The following is a 15,930-nucleotide window of genomic DNA, read 5'->3' as shown; positions in this document are numbered from 1 at the left end:
GCTAAGCTAGGTTTAAATTTTGGTCATACAATACTTTCCCCTTTTTGCTACAGTATAATATTACTTTAAAATAAAACTGTCATATTGGTCTGGACTATTTAAGCTTCGTCTGGATGCATTACCTTTATGGCTACTAGTACAGACTGCAAAATGGAGTTGCTGCAAGCACCATTGTGCAGAATATCTACCACATCCCACTAGTGTTTTTTTTCCTGAACAGCTGTGCTGCTAAAAAAAAGTAATTTGCAACCTGCTTTGAATGTTACCAGGCATTAGATGCCTGTTTGATAATAATGACTTCATCTATGATCCATTGGCTGCTTTTGACAGTCACATTGTATATAGACTTGACAAGCATTTACCACTGCCTATGATATCAATCACATCATTCCAACAAACTAATAAAAAATAATGCCCAAAGGACCATCTAGTAAATCAATAATAGAGAACTGTAAAAATAAATAAATATATAAAAAGGAAATAATCCAAGTATGGCATGGATAGTTTACAAAAAAAGCATTTGACTGCATCCTACATTCATGTATAATGGAATAGCTACATTGTAGTGCTATGAAACCGTGGCTAGCCCCTTTGTAGCTGAGCCTTGATAAAGCACAACAAATCTTCCATGAGGTAAAATTTCAAAGGGGGATGTTCCAGGGCAAATCTTTTTCACTACTGATGTTTTTGGCTTGTCCTTATACCATTAAGTGGTTTACTTAATGCACCCGGCTATAGTTACAACTTAACTTCCAGAAGCCAAAGACATCTCATCTAATTTTTTGTGGATGATTTAAAATGATATAACTCATCAGATGGGGATGTAGAAGCACAACTCCAACTGCAAGAATAATGCTGTTCTTGGTAAAAGTGCAAGTGCAATATAACAAAAAGTCTGTAACACTAAGGAAAGATAAACCGGAGACAAAGTGTTGAAAAGAACTTGAACAGGAGGGGATTTATAAATATTTGGAAATAGATGAAGAGCCAGCAATAAACATAAATTAGAATGAAGCTTGGTAAGGAACACTTTATAACACTAAATTAATATTGAAAACTACCTTGATGTCAAGGAATGAAGTCCAAGCTATAAATCGATTTGCATTTATTGTTCTAACTTGCAGCTTTGATATGATTGACTGGCCCAAAACAAAACTGAATCCAGTGGACAAGAAGAATGTTTCATGCTTATCAAATGATGTTGGTGTGAACGACCTGAGACTTACCTCCCTGGACTACATGAAAAGAGACATGGAAGAGCTCTCTGATCTTGTAGGCCAGGCAGGTATGACCCTAGCCCTGAGTAGCATTCTGCCATCACCCAGAATGATGCCGCAGTACAAGGACAAAATGATTGACTTCAACAATTGGCTAAGCTTCTGGTGCCATTCTAAAGGGATCCAGTATCTGTCTGCCTGGGATGACATGGTCGACAGACCACGATGCTTTGCCAGAGATGGCCTGCACCTGTCATCCCTGGGATTCCGGATACAGGCTAAGGTTCTTGCCGCCCCTATAGTTCCTTTTTTAGGCAAGGTTCAAATGACAAATTCACCACCGTAACAGGAACAGGAAAGCAAAAACTGAGGGTGATGCTACTCAATGCTAGAAGTCTAAATCTCAAAATGCACACACTCGAGGCACTCCTTAAAATGGAGAACATCGATATCTGTGCAGTGACTGAGACCTGGTTCAAGGCTCCCCAGAGCACCCCTGCACTGCCAGGCTATAACTCATACCACACTTTTCGGCCATGTAACCTGGACCAGAACACCAAAGGTGGAGGTATGTCCATATTCATTAAGGATATCCACACCTCCAGGCTAGTTGCTCAGCATAATGCAGCCAAGGTTATCCAAGTGCAACTAACTCTGGGCAAAACTGCAATCCAAATTGTAGCTTGCTACAGATCACCCACCATGCCCCAGGATTCCCACTCCTCTTTTCTTGATGTACTGGAAAATATTAGGGTTCAACCAAACACCCTAATAATGGGCGATTTCAACTATCCCACCATTAACTGGGTAAACTACTCGTGTACCAACTCCTTCGCTCAACGCTTTCTGGAATTCATAAACTCCAATGCCCTGGATCAACTTATCCACACCCCCACCAGGGGCAACAATATCCTGGATCTAGTCATTACCAATATGAGTGACCGGTGTTCCACACCTGAAGTCAATGCCTCATTGGTCCGCTCCGACCATAAGCTAATTACCCTAGATATCCACATCCTGCCTCCACCCCCCATTAAGGAAACCATGGTAAAAAATTTCTCCAAAGCCAACTTCATGCTTCTTAAGACAGAAGTGGTGAACTTCATGACACCCATGCAGATGGACAATACAGTTGACTACTGAATCCTACACAATTGCACTTTATAAGCACTTACATGAGTGCATGGATCGTGCTATCCCAAACAGAACCAAGATGCTATCCTCCAAAAAAAGGAAGCCAATCTGGTGGTTCCCTGCCATAAACAAACTGTACAACAGAAGGAAGAAACTCTTGCAAAAGAGAGTAAAATCCAAGGAGTGGAGGAGCACCCTGGTCAGCCTCAGTAAGAAGCTGCGATCCCTGATAAAATCCTCCAAAGCTAGTTACGAAAGCAAAATCGCCACTGATTCTAAAGACAACCGCAAAGAATTCTATAGCTATGTCAAGAATCTTAATGGCAACACTCAGATCTGCTTTGAATTACAGAACAATGGCACTAAATATACAGACCCAAGTAATATTGCCAACATCCTGGCAGATAGGTTCAGTGCTAACTTTACCCCCCTCTCACCCCCTAAAGAGCCCATCTCTATACCGGAAGAATGCAAAGTTCCTGTAATCATGGCTGCACAGGTAAAAAACACACACTCCAAAGACAAGAGCACAGCATCCATGGGACCAGACAACATCCCAGGCTGCGTTCTACACAAACTACAGAGCGAACTGGCACCCCACCTAAGTACCATGTTCAATCATAGCCTCACCTCAGGCTTTGTGCCTCCTGAATGGTGCCCAGCAATGGTTATCCCACTCCACAAGGGGGGGCCACCACAGACCCACCCCCGGAACTACCGCCCCATTAGCCTGACGAGCCTGGTCTACAAGGCCATGGAATGTATCACCATGGAACTTATAAACAAAGATATTGGTAATCTCCAAACTCTGGATCCCACCCAGTTCAGGTTTGTAAAAGGCAGATCATGTCTCCTAAACCTGATAGACTTCTTTGAAGCAGTCACCAAAGCCGTAGACAAGGGTAAGGTGGTTCACACAGCCTGTCTAGATCTTGCCAAGGCTTTTGACACCATCCCCCACTCTGGAATTATAGATAAACTCACTAAACTAGGTATAAATCCCTATGTCACAAGATGGGTTGCCAACTGGCTCACTGACAGAACACACACTGTGAAAGTAGCAGACTCCAAATCCGACTTCAGACCAGTGACAAGTGGAGTACCACAGGGTTCAGTCCTGGGTCCTCTCGTGTTTGGTATCTACTTCTCTGAAGTACAGGCTAACACAGAAGGTCTTTGGCTAATGAAGTTCACAGATGACTGCAAACTAGGAGCCATAATCGAAACTCCTAACGATTTGGACATCCTACAAAAGGGCCTCACTGAGACAGATGCCTGGTGTTAAAGCCATGGCCTCAAGCTCAATGCCAAAAAGTGTATTGTCATCCCCTTTGGTAAAAACTCTGTACCCATGAACTACAACATACGTGGTAGTATACTTAACACCGAAAGTGTGATAAGAGACTGTGGGACACAGGTGGACAGTAGTCTCTCCTTTGATAATCACATCGCCACAGTAGTCAGGAAATCCTTCTACGTGGCACACCTCATCACAAAACGTTTCTCATCCAGAAAAAGAGGTCATTGTTCCCCTCTACTCATCAGACCCATTATAGAGTACAATGCCCCTTTTGGTATGTACCTCACAAGGCATCTACAACAACTGGAAAGGCTGCAGAAATACCTCACAAAGAAGATTACCAGCCTCAAACAGATGCCATACGCAGACCGACTCAAAAAACTCCAGCTTTACTCCGTCGCATATCGCCTACTCAGAGGTGATCTCTGCCTAACATACAAAGCTATGTCAAACCCAGAGCTGTTGGACATGCTCCACTTAAAGAAATCCCAATCCCTCCAAGCTACATGCTCTAGGGACCTAAACCTTCATAGGTTCATAGGTTTATACTAGGCTATCTGCCCTAAGGCATTTATAAGCCTAGCCCAAATTTTTGTGGCTTACGCCACCCCTTATATGAAAAAATACTGTGCCCATTAGTTTGTTGTGCCTCTGTCCAGCAGTGACACAGAGATGATTCCTGGGATAAACCTACGATCTCCCATCCACAGGTCAAGATTTCTCTTGAACAGAGCCTGCAAGGTGCTCTGCCTCACATGGATCGGGATTTTATTCCACAGCATAGGGAGTCTCTGAGTGATAAATCTATCCCTCCAGCACATCCTATTTATATCCGTGCTAAGGTTTAAGTCACTTGCTCTAGTGGTTTTGATGGATTTGGATTTTTTGAGGTGGAGCATGTCCATTAATTCCGGGTTGGACATGGCCTTGTATGTCAGGCACATGTCACCTCTGAGCAGACAGTATGCAACTGAATAGAGCTGGAGTTTCTTCAATCTGGCAGCATATGACAGATTTTGGAGTCCCTTTATCCTTTTGGTGAGGAACTTTTGGGGTCTCTCCAATTGCTGCAGATGTCGGGTGAGATACATCCCGAATGGAGCATTGTACTCTATCATTGGTCTGATAAGTGAAGAGTACAGGGGAACAATGACCTCACTAGATCTGGATGTGAATCCCTTCATGATCAGGTGGGCAATGTAGAAGGTCTTTCTAAACACTTTAGCAACGTGAGTGTCAAAAGAAAGGCCACTGTCAACCTGGGTCCCCAGGTCCCTGATAACCTCTTCTGTGCTTAGTGGATTGCCACCTATATGGTAGCTTGGGGTTACCTTGTTTTTCCCGAAGGGTATGACTATATATTTTTTTGGCGTTTAACTTCAGGCCATGCCTCTGGCACCAGCTATCTGTTTCTGTGAGTCCCTTCTGAAGGATATCCGTGTCCGATGCACTTTCCACTATGGCGCCCAGTTTGCAGTCGTCTGCAAACTTTGTCAGCCAAAGTCCTCCCATGTTGGCCTGTACTTCTGAGAAGTAGATGCCGAACAATAGGGGGCCAAGGACCGAGCCCTGTGGGACACCACTTGTGACCGGCTTGGAGTCTGACATAGCGCCAGCAACTCTAACCCTGTGGGTTCTGTCCTTAAGCCAGTTTGCAACCCATCTTGTGACATATGGGTTTACATTTAAGCTGGTATGTTTTTCTACAATACCCGAGTGGGGTATTGTGTCGAAGGCCTTTGCAAGGTCAAGGTAGGCTGTATGGACTGCCTTTCCCTCATCAATGGCCTTGGTGACTGTTTCGAAGAAGTCAACCAAGTTCAAAAGGCATGATCTGCCCTTGACGAAGCCAAACTGGGTCGGGTCCAATGTCTGCAAGTCCCCTATATCTTTGTTTATGAGCACCATTATGATCCTCTCCATAGCTTTGCAGGCTAGTCTTGTTAAGCTTATGGGGCGGTAATTACCAGGGACCGTAGAGGCACCGCCTTTGTGGAGTGGGACCACAGTTGCCGTACGCCACTCCTTGGGCACGTATCCTGTGGTAAGGCTGAGATTAAACAGCTGCCTTATGTGCGGGTTTAATTCCTCATTTAGCTCATTTAGCACACAGCCGGGGACACCATTCGGTCCCATTGATGCTGTGTTTTTAGCTTTAGAGAGAGCAGCTTTCACCTGCGCATTTGAGATGTCTGGGAGGCTACACTCTGCTGGGATAGTTCTCTCCTTTAGGGGGGGAGAGGGGGGTGAAGTTTGCACTGAACCTGTCTGCCAGTATGTTTGCAATGTCTGTGGGTTCAGTGATTTTTGTATCATTTTGGACTAATTCTGAGCATATCTGGGAGTTTCCACCCAGGTTACTAACATAGCTGAAAAAGGCCTTATGATTGTCCTTTGAATCCATGTCAATTTTTCTCTCAAAATTGGCCTTAGTTGATTTTATGAGTGCTCGTATTTTTTACTAATAATGATCAGGGGTGACTTCCCTTTTATGGATTTTGTTCTATCATGTAATAGCTTTCTCCTCTTATTGTAAAGTTTGTTAATGGCTGGGGTCCACCAGACTGGACGTTTGCCCTTTGTGGAAAGAGTCTTGGTTTTATTTGGGATTGCCTGATCCATGCAGTCCTGGAGGTGTTCATAGAAGGCATTTGTAAGGGCTTCCGCAGCTTTGGTTGTGGTTTCCACTGGCTCAGGGGCCTTGAAGGATACCACACCAGTCTTGAGTAGTCTGAAGTTTGCTTTAGAGAAGTTCTTCACTGTGGTCTTTTTTGTTTGGGGTGGGGCGGGATGTGGATTTCCAGTGAGATTAGTTTATGATCAGATCTCACCAATGAGGGATATATTTCCGGTGTGGAGCATTTTGTCCCCATGTTTGTGATAATGAGATCTAGTATATTTTCTCCTCTCGTGGGAACAGTGACTAGCTGTTCCATGGCATTTGAATTTATGAACTCCAGGAACCGTTGGGCTAGAAAGTTAGGGCTTGAGTAATGTTCCCAGTCTATATTCGGGTAGTTGAAGTCCCCAATATGATGGTGTTTGGAAATACATTTATACCCTCCAGTGTCTTCAGGAAGGCTGTGTGGGGTTCCTGAGTTTGAGAGGGTGGCCTGTAGCATGCTACAATTTGTAGAGCAGTTTTGCCTATGGTTAGTTGCACCTGGATGGTTTCGAGCTTAGTGTTGCCACCAACCTGGAGGTGTGGGTATCCTTTATGAATATAGATACACCCCCTCCTTTTGTGGTGTGGTCCGGGTTTTGGGGCCGGAACGCATGATATAAGAAAAACCTAATAGTGCCGGGGTGCTCTCAGGAGCCTTGAACCAGGTTTCAGTTACAGCACAGACATCGATGTTCTCCATACTGAGAAGGGCCTCGAGTGCGTGCATTTTGAGATTTAGACTTCTGGCATTGAGCAGCATTACCCTCAGTTTCTTCCCATTTTTGTTTTCTAGGGTGGTAGGTTTAGAATTTGAGCCTTGCCTAAAAAAGGCACTATGGGGGTGGCAAGAGCCTTAGCCAATATCCGGAATCCCAGGGGTGACAGGTGCAAGCCGTCCATTGCGAAGCAGCGTGGCTTGTCAAGCATGTCATCCCAGGCAGACAGACACTGGATCCCCTTTGAATGACACCAGACATTAAGCCAATTGTTAAAGCTGATTATCTTATCTCTATATTGTGGCATCATTCTTGGTGAAGGAAGGATACTGCTCAGGGTCAGGGTCATACCGGCCTGGGCTACATAATCAGAGAGCTCCTCTATGTCTCTTTTCATGTAGTCCAGGGAGGTACATCTCAGGTTGTTCACACTAGCATGGACAATGACTGTGTCATATTTGTACTTGCCGTGGAGTGACCAGAGTGCTTGTGTTATGTGGCGGATTCTAGCGCCCGATAGGCAGCTTACTGTGACCCTCTCCTTGTTCAGCCTGGTGAGTGGGACGTCAGTGTGTCTGACTATGGAGTCACCTATGACAAGTATGTTTGGTGTTGTATTTGGCCTTAAGGGTTGTGACTGCTTTGCACACTGCTTTTGTGGTTTATGTGTTGCTTGTGGGGTGTCTTGAGGTAGCAGTTGTTTGGGTGTCTGCTTTGAAGGCCTCTGCTGTTTAGGTAAATTTTTACTCAGAGCCTCCAAGTATGTCTTTGTGTGTTTGTGTTTGATTCAGTGGTGTGGTAGCATTATGTGAGGCTGGTTTTGTGGTGTGTGTAGTTGCCTTCTCCTCCTGTCTGGTCTTGCCAGTCCTGAGTTGAGACAGCTCAGCCTCCAGTTTGGCTAAATAGCTGCATCTCTCACAAGTATTTGTGTTATGTGGGAGGAGGAGAGGGTTGTCTGCGTACATGAGGCAGTTATAACATTGCCTCAAGATTCCCAGATTCACCACCATTCACCTTGTCACCACATTAAACAGAACATGCCAGAGGGATAGATTCCTGTCCCAGAGACTTCCCATACTCTGGAATAAACTACCTATCTATATCAAACAAAGCTCCATTAGCACTCTTCAAGAAAAATCTTGATTGGATGGGAAATAGGAAATTCACCCCGGGGATCACCTCTGTGGCTCTGCTCGACAGTGGCACAGGAAAATAATTTTCTTGGGTGGCAAAAGCCAGGGTACCTTTTTGGCTGGGCTTGTGTAGGCCCCAGGGCCGATAGCCTAGTACCTACCTATGAGCCTATGATATATAAAAAAAATAGTGTATATCAATATTATACCTCAGAATGAGGTCATTGGTGACCTCCAACTGTCTTCCTGTATAGGTCTTCAATTCAAATATAGCGAAAGTTCTACAGCAGGAAGAGAAGAAGTTTAAGACGACGCATTCGCTTCACTTAGCAGAAACATTTTGAAAAGGAGTGGAAGTGGAAATCAAACTCAAACCCAAAGTAGTCCAGAATTAGGCAGGAACTCAGAGTGCAAAAAAAAAAAAAAGAATAGGCCCACAAAATTGTGAAGAAAAGCCCACAAATATCGTGGCAAGTATAGAACAGCCATATTTTGACCAAGATATGTGATAAAGGAATGGTTTAAGGAGAGCCGAATTTAAACCAACCCAATATAAGATAGTGGGCTTTGCTTACAAGATGGTTTACAAAGTTTGTAGAAAAAGCAGGAGAAACAGATATGTACGTTTTGTAAAACAGAACTGGAAATAGTTGTAGTTACTTCTGGTTGTGATGCACTCAAGGCTGAGGATCTATGTACTGAAAGGCTTTATATGAAGTAAGATACTTGTACTGGGGATTGTGTGAAAACTACAATGTAGAAGAAGCTGAGAAGCAGTTTAAACAAAAAACACAAAGCAATTATCAGTGATGACATTTGGATCACATGGGATCACGCATTACCAACAGTTGATTAAAACAGACTAAAGAAAACCAGATAGGGTAGTTAAAGAAAAAAGGGGAAAAGTGCATCGATCATTGAAATAGCTACATGCAGAGATTTTCATGCATTGTGTACTGAGAGAGCGAAAGTTATGAAGCATAGGATTTGCAAGAGAAGGTCGAGCAATATGGAAGAAAGAGACCAGAAATGTCTAGTATTAGGAGCAAATGGACTAATAAAAAAACTTGAGTATCTTAATCATAGTACATTGTCCTTAATGTTTCACATGCTATTGAACAACTTTTACCACTTAGTAATACTTTTGTCTATATTGCTTCTGTATTCTATTTAGTGTAATGTCCTAAATCGGATTTATTTTTCTCTGCAGTATAGAGCTGAGACTGAAATTGGATCAGGACTCTCTTCCCCAGTCAGCAAATTCAAATAGCTTTGCTGTTGTCAAAAATCCTTCTACTGCACTCATTCACTCCATGATGGAATTTAATGTTCCATTTGGCAACGTATAGTTTAAACAACTCTACCAACTGGGAAGACCACAGTGTTTTATAACCAAAACAAATGTTTGAAGAATCACTGTTACATAGACTAAAAACCCTGCCCTTAGTCTATAGACTCTTGCAGGTGATTTGTGCCTTATATTCTGTGTTATGTCAAAACCCTACTGCCAGTGGCCTCTCTTCCCTCAAAAGGGAAAGATTTTTGAGTTTTATTGCATGCCAAAGAACAAGTTCTGCAGCAAAATATCAGCAAGACACAATTCGGGGATAAATTTATCACCTGACACCTCCTTCATCTAAGTACATGCTTCCCCTGTACATATATAAAACATAGCAATATCCAAACCTCCGTTAAATGAGTTGATGAAATCCCATGAATTTAGCGCAGGTGTCATGGGCCGCAAACTTGTAACTTTGCCAAACTAAACATTTGTATCTCGACCCTCTCTCTTCCATACCCGCTTCTAATTTCTACAGCTTCTCTCCAACCCCCTTCCCTGTAGCATAATCCAAGATGGAAACATTACTTGTATTTCTCACAATTTCTCTGCATCCTACTATTATCTGCTGAATGTTAGCAAACCTGCAAAGGATTTCTTTCTGTGGCATTGCTTGCTATTGCTACAATACTTCACATACCACTGACTTAATATAAAACTGTGAACTTATAGCTAGATTCTACTTTGGACCATCCGTTTTGATATGTATCGTGTTGTGTAATCTTACTTTTTGTCTGTTTTAGCTTTATATAGGGTCTCCATTCACCTGTCATTGTGAGATGCTAGAAAGTGTTACCTGTGTCCCTAAGATTTGAAATAAATTATACTATAGGACATTGTTTATCAGTTTAGTCTGATATGCTAAAAACAACTAGGCCTCTACTGTGCTGTGATATAGATTTTCATTAAACACTGGGTAAGATGGCAACTCAGGTTGTAGCATGTTATAGGTCACCTACCATGTCCCAAGACTAACTCCATGTTCCTAAGCACCCTGGAAACTATTAGGGTCCAATCCAACCATCTTATACTAGTTGACTTCAACTAACCCGCCATCAACTGGGAAAACTACTCAAGCACCAATGCACTGGCCCAATGTTTCCTGGAATTCATCAGTTCCAATGCCTTGGAGCAGCTCATTCTTACCCACCACTAGAGGAAGCAACATCCTTGACCTGGTTTTGACTAACATGCGCAACCATTGCTCTACACCAATAGTCAATTCCTCCCTGGTTAGGTCCGACAACAAACTAATCACCATGGAAATCCACATCTCACCCACACCCCCTGTAAAGGTAACCACCATGAAAAACTTCTCCAAAGCTGACTTTGGGCACCTAAAAACAGAGGTGGCTAACGTCACGGCAGCCATGTCAATGGAAAATAGATGCATGACTGCCGAATTGTACACCAAGGCACTGTACGAACACATACATAAATGCATGGAACTAGCCATACCCAAAAGAACCAAGATGCTCTCCTCCAAAAAAAGGAAGCCAATCTGGTGGTCCCCTGCCATTAATAAACTCTACAACAGAAGGAAGAAACTGTTGCAGAAAAAGATGAAGTCCAAGACTGGAAAAACTCCCTTATTAGCCTCAAGAAAATGTTGATCCCTCATGAAAGCCTCTAAAGCTAGCTGTGAAGGCAGAATTGTGTCAGACACTAAAAAATCCACAAAGCCTTCTATAGTTGTATCAAAAGTCTCCACGGCAATACCCAGGTTTTCTCTGAGTTACTGCACAATGGTACTTCCCATACTGAGCCAACAGATATTGACAACATACAGGCTGACAGAGTCAATGCCAACTTTACCCCCCCCCCCCATGGACCAATCACAATACCGGAGGAATGTCAAGCACCCAGAATTACTGCAGCACAGGTTACAGCTGCATTGTCAAAGGCCAAGAATACAGCTTCATGGGACCTGACAATATCTCTTGATGTGTTCTACATGGACTACAAAGTGAATTGGCACCACATCTGTGTGCTCTGTTCAGTCACAGCCTCACCTCAGGCTTTGTCCCTACCAAATGGTGCACTGCTACAGTCATCCCTCTCCATAAAGGGGGAGCAACTACAGACCTTGGGAATTATCACTCCATTAGCCTGATGAGTCTGATATGCAAGACCATGGAGTGCATCATCATGGACCTAATTAACAAGGATATAGGAAATCTCCAAACTCTAGATCCCATGCAATTTGGTTTTGTGAAAGGTAGAGCATGCCTGCTCAACCTGGTTGACTTCTTTGAGGCCGTCACCAGAGCTGTGGATAAGGACAAGGCAGTTCATACAGCCTATCTCGATCTGGCCAAGGCCTTTGAATACCATTCCTCACTCAGGAATTATTGATAAACTCACCAAACTAGGTATCAACCCCTATATCCCTAGGTGGGTTGCAAATTGGCTCACAGATAGAACCCAGTGTGAAAGTAGCAGACTCCAAGTCAGACTGCCAACCAGTTATGAGTGGAGTCCCACAGGGATCAGTCCTGGGTCCTCTCCTGTTTGGCTTCTACTTCTCAAAAGTTCAGGCCACTATGAAGGGACTCTGGCTCACCAAGTTCACAGATGACTGCAAGCTGGGAGCCATTATTAACTCCCCAAGTGATGTAAAAATCCTACAGAAAGGCCTTACCGAGACCAATGACTGGTGTTGAAACCATGGCCTTAAGCTTAATGCCAAAAAATGCGTCGTCATCCCTTTTGGGAAAAACTCAGTTCCCACTAATTACCACATTGATGGGAGCCCACTGAACACTTAAGGTGTTATAAGTGATCTGGGAACACTGATTTGACAGAAAGCTCTCCTTCGACCACCACATTGCCACTGTGGTCATGAAAGTCCTATGTGGCACATCGTATTACCAAGGGTTTTGCATCCAGGAAGAAAGAGGTCATCATCTCTCTGCAGGGCTGCATGGATCAGGCAATCCCAAGCAAAACAAAGACTCTCTGTACCAAAGGCAAGCGTCCAGTCTGGTGGACCCCAGCCATAAACAAACTCTACAATAAAAGGAGAAAGCTACTACAAGATAGAGCAAAATCCTTAAAAGGTAAGACACCGCTGATCACTATAAGTAAAAAGCTAAGAGCTCTCATAAAATCATCCAAAGCTAATTTTGAGAAAAAAATAGCTAAGGACTCTAAAGACAACCATAAAGCATTCTTTAGCTATGTCAGAAACCTAGGAGGAAACTCCCAGATATGCTCAGAATTAGTTCAAAATGATGTGAAGATTACTGATCCTACAGACATTGCCAACATACTGGCTGACAGGTTCAGTGCAAACTTCTCCCCACCCTCCCCGCCTAAAGAAGAGAGATCTATACCAAATGATTGTAGCCCCCCAAACATCTCCAACGCTCAGATGAGAACTGCTCTCTCCAAGGCAAAGAACACAGCATCCATGGGACCTGATGGTGTCCCCGGCTGTGTGCTCCATGAACTCAATGAGGAATTAAACCCACAGTTAGGACAGCTGTTTAATCTTAGTCTCACCTCGGATCATCCAGGAGTGGCACAGCGACTGTGGTCCCACTCCACAAAGGCGGTGCCTCCACCCACCCTGGAAATTACCGTCCCATTAGCTTGACAAGCCTGATCTGCAAAGCCATGGAAAGGATCATAATGGAGCTCATAAATAAAGACATAGGGAATTTGCAGACTTTGGATCCAACCCAGTTTGGCTTTGTCAAAGGCAGATCATGCCTTTTAAACTTGGTTGACTTTTTGAAACAGTCACCAAGGCCATTGATGAGGAAAGGCAGTCCATACAGCCTACCTAGACCTGGCGAAGGCTTTCGATACAATACCCCACTTGGGTATCATTGAAAAACTCATCAACTTAAATGTAAACCCATACATTACAAGATGGGTTGCAAACTGGCTGAGTGACAGAACCCACAGGGTCAGAGTTGCTGGCGCCATGTCAGACTCTAAGCCTGTCACAAGTGGTGTCCCACAGGGCTCAGTCCTGGGCCCACTCTTGTTTGGCATCTACTTTTCTGAAGTACAAGCAAACACAGGAGGGTTATGGCTGACAAAGTTAGCAGATGACTGCAAACTGGGCCGTGGTTGAGAACACATCCGACACAGATATCCTTCAGAAGGGTCTCACAGAAACGGATAACTGGTGCCAGAGCCATGGCCTCAAGTTAAATGCCAAGAAATGCATAGTCATACCCTTCAGGAAAAATAAGGTTACCCCTAGCTACCATATAGGTGGCAATCCCTGAACACAGAAGAAGTTATTAGGGACCTGGGAACCCAGGTTGACAGTAGCCTTTCATTCGACACTCATATTGCTAAAGTAGTTAGGAAGACCTTCTACATTGCCCACCTTATCATGAAGGGATTCACATCTAGATCAAGGGAAGTCATAGTCTCCCTATACTCATCACTCATCAGACCAATGATCGAGTACAATGCCCCATTCGGAATGTATCTGACCCGACACTTGCAGCAGCTGGAGAGGCCACAAAAGTTCCTCACCAAAAGGATAAAGGGTCTCAAAAATCTGTCTTATGCTGCACGACTGAAAGAACTCCAGTTATATTCAGTTGCGTACCGCTTACTCAGAGGTGACCTATGCCTGACATACAAGGCCATGTCAAACCCAGATTTGATGAATATGCTTCATCTCAAAAAATCTAGATCCCTCAGAGCCACAAGGGCGGGTGACTTAAACCTCGACACGGTTATTAATAGGACGTGCTGGAGGGATAGATTCATCACCCAAAGACACTCCCTATGCTGTGGAACAAAATCCCGGTTTATGTGAGGCAGAGCACCTCGCTGGCCTTGTTCAAGAGGAATCTTGACCAATGGATGGGATATCGCAGATACACCCCAGGGGTTACCCCAGTGTCACTGCTCGACAGAGGCACAGCTAAATAATGGGCATCGTTTCTCCAAACTAAGGGGTGGCGTAAGCCACAAAAGTATGGCTAAGGCTTATAAATGCCCTCGGGCAGATAGCCTAGTATGAACCTATGAACCTATGAATCTTCCCTCATTAGGCCAATCATTGAGTATAATGCCCCATTTGGCATGTACCTTACTAGACACATGCAACAGCTGGAAAGGCCACAAAAGTACCTCATGAAGAGGATCCTAGGCCTTAAACGCATCATACATGGACAGACTAAAAAAAAACTCCAGCTATTCTCTGTCTTATATCATCTACTAAGACTTTATCTCTGCTTGACTTACAAAGCCATGTCTGACTCAGCTCTGTTAGAAATGTTACATCTAAAGAAATCCCAATCCCTCCACACCACACACTCCAGAGACTTCAACCTCATTACCACAATCAACAGAATAAGCTGGAGGGACAGGTTCATAACCCAGAGACTGCCCATGCTCTGGAATAGACTTACCATACATGTCAAGCAGAGCACCTCACTGGTCCTCTTCAAGAGGAATCTTGATGAGTAGATTGGAAATAGAAAGTTCATCCTGGGGGATCACTCCAGTGGCTTTACTTGATAGAGGCACTGGGAGCTAATGTCGGGTGGCACAATGCCAGGGCACTTCTATGGTCTAGGCTTGTAAAGGCGCCAAGGCCATTAGCCCAGTACGCACCTATGAACCAGATTTCATTTAATCTGGGAGACAGATGGGAAATCTGAAACTATGATAGATTTGTTAAGTTTTGTCGATTACGTTTTACCTCACGTCAGAGGCTTAATACTATTTGAACTTCTTCCTAGTTGTGGAAACAGAGGATGGTCAATCATATCAGCTATAGCAGATGTTTAATTATTATATTAAGTTTTGATGAGACTCCTTTCCTGGTTGATCTTTACTGCCCTGACATCCTTTCCAACAAATAATTTCTGCTGGAGCTCCCTGTAAGTCATGGCACTATATATTTATTTATGCTTGCACATAGTGTAGGTTTCCTTCAGTTTGTTATTCTTAATTTGTAGGAATTTGTCCACTCAGTGGTTAAGGTAGAATTGCCACTAGACAGCCCCCCCACCCCCTCCAGTGAAACACATGACAGTGCCATGTCTTTTCATGGGTAGCATGGGTGTCTAGAGTTTGTGGAGTTTCGGAGAAAATAGTTGAATGTGGAAGCAGATGGAAGGATATTGCAGTCATAGTCCCATGGAGGAGGAACCTCTCAAAAATCAAATCAAATGATTTTATAAAAATGTCTGTTAGCAGGATTCAGGTTAGTTGACTGACATCTGTACAATGTAATGTTTGGCTTGTATGATGAGTGGTATAGGAAATGGATGCTTCATGCTTTTTTGAAACTTAAGACAGTTTAGCTCAAAGAATGCATAAACCACCACCTTTGTGGATCCTACTACATGCACTTGGCTACATTTATGGACTTTAAGATGTGTGCTTTTCATTGAAAGGTAACGCAGGTATGTTGGAAGATCGCTTTCTTGTTCATTATGCTATCTA

The 15,930-nt window shown here is 43.6% G+C and overlaps 1 protein-coding gene across 4 annotated transcripts in view; it reads left to right on the top strand.

The window, feature by feature from the left end:
- Positions 1–15,930, top strand: part of MTCL1 (microtubule crosslinking factor 1) — a gene marked incomplete in the record, with an annotated part of 739,795 nt that overhangs the window by 630,761 nt on the left and 93,104 nt on the right.

Source organism: Protopterus annectens, chromosome 3.part1, assembly GCF_019279795.1.
Source record: "Protopterus annectens isolate FY-2018-M chromosome 3.part1, PAN1.0, whole genome shotgun sequence".
NCBI lineage: Eukaryota > Metazoa > Chordata > Ceratodontiformes > Protopteridae > Protopterus > Protopterus annectens.
This window is presented reverse-complemented; position numbering and strand designations above follow the sequence as displayed.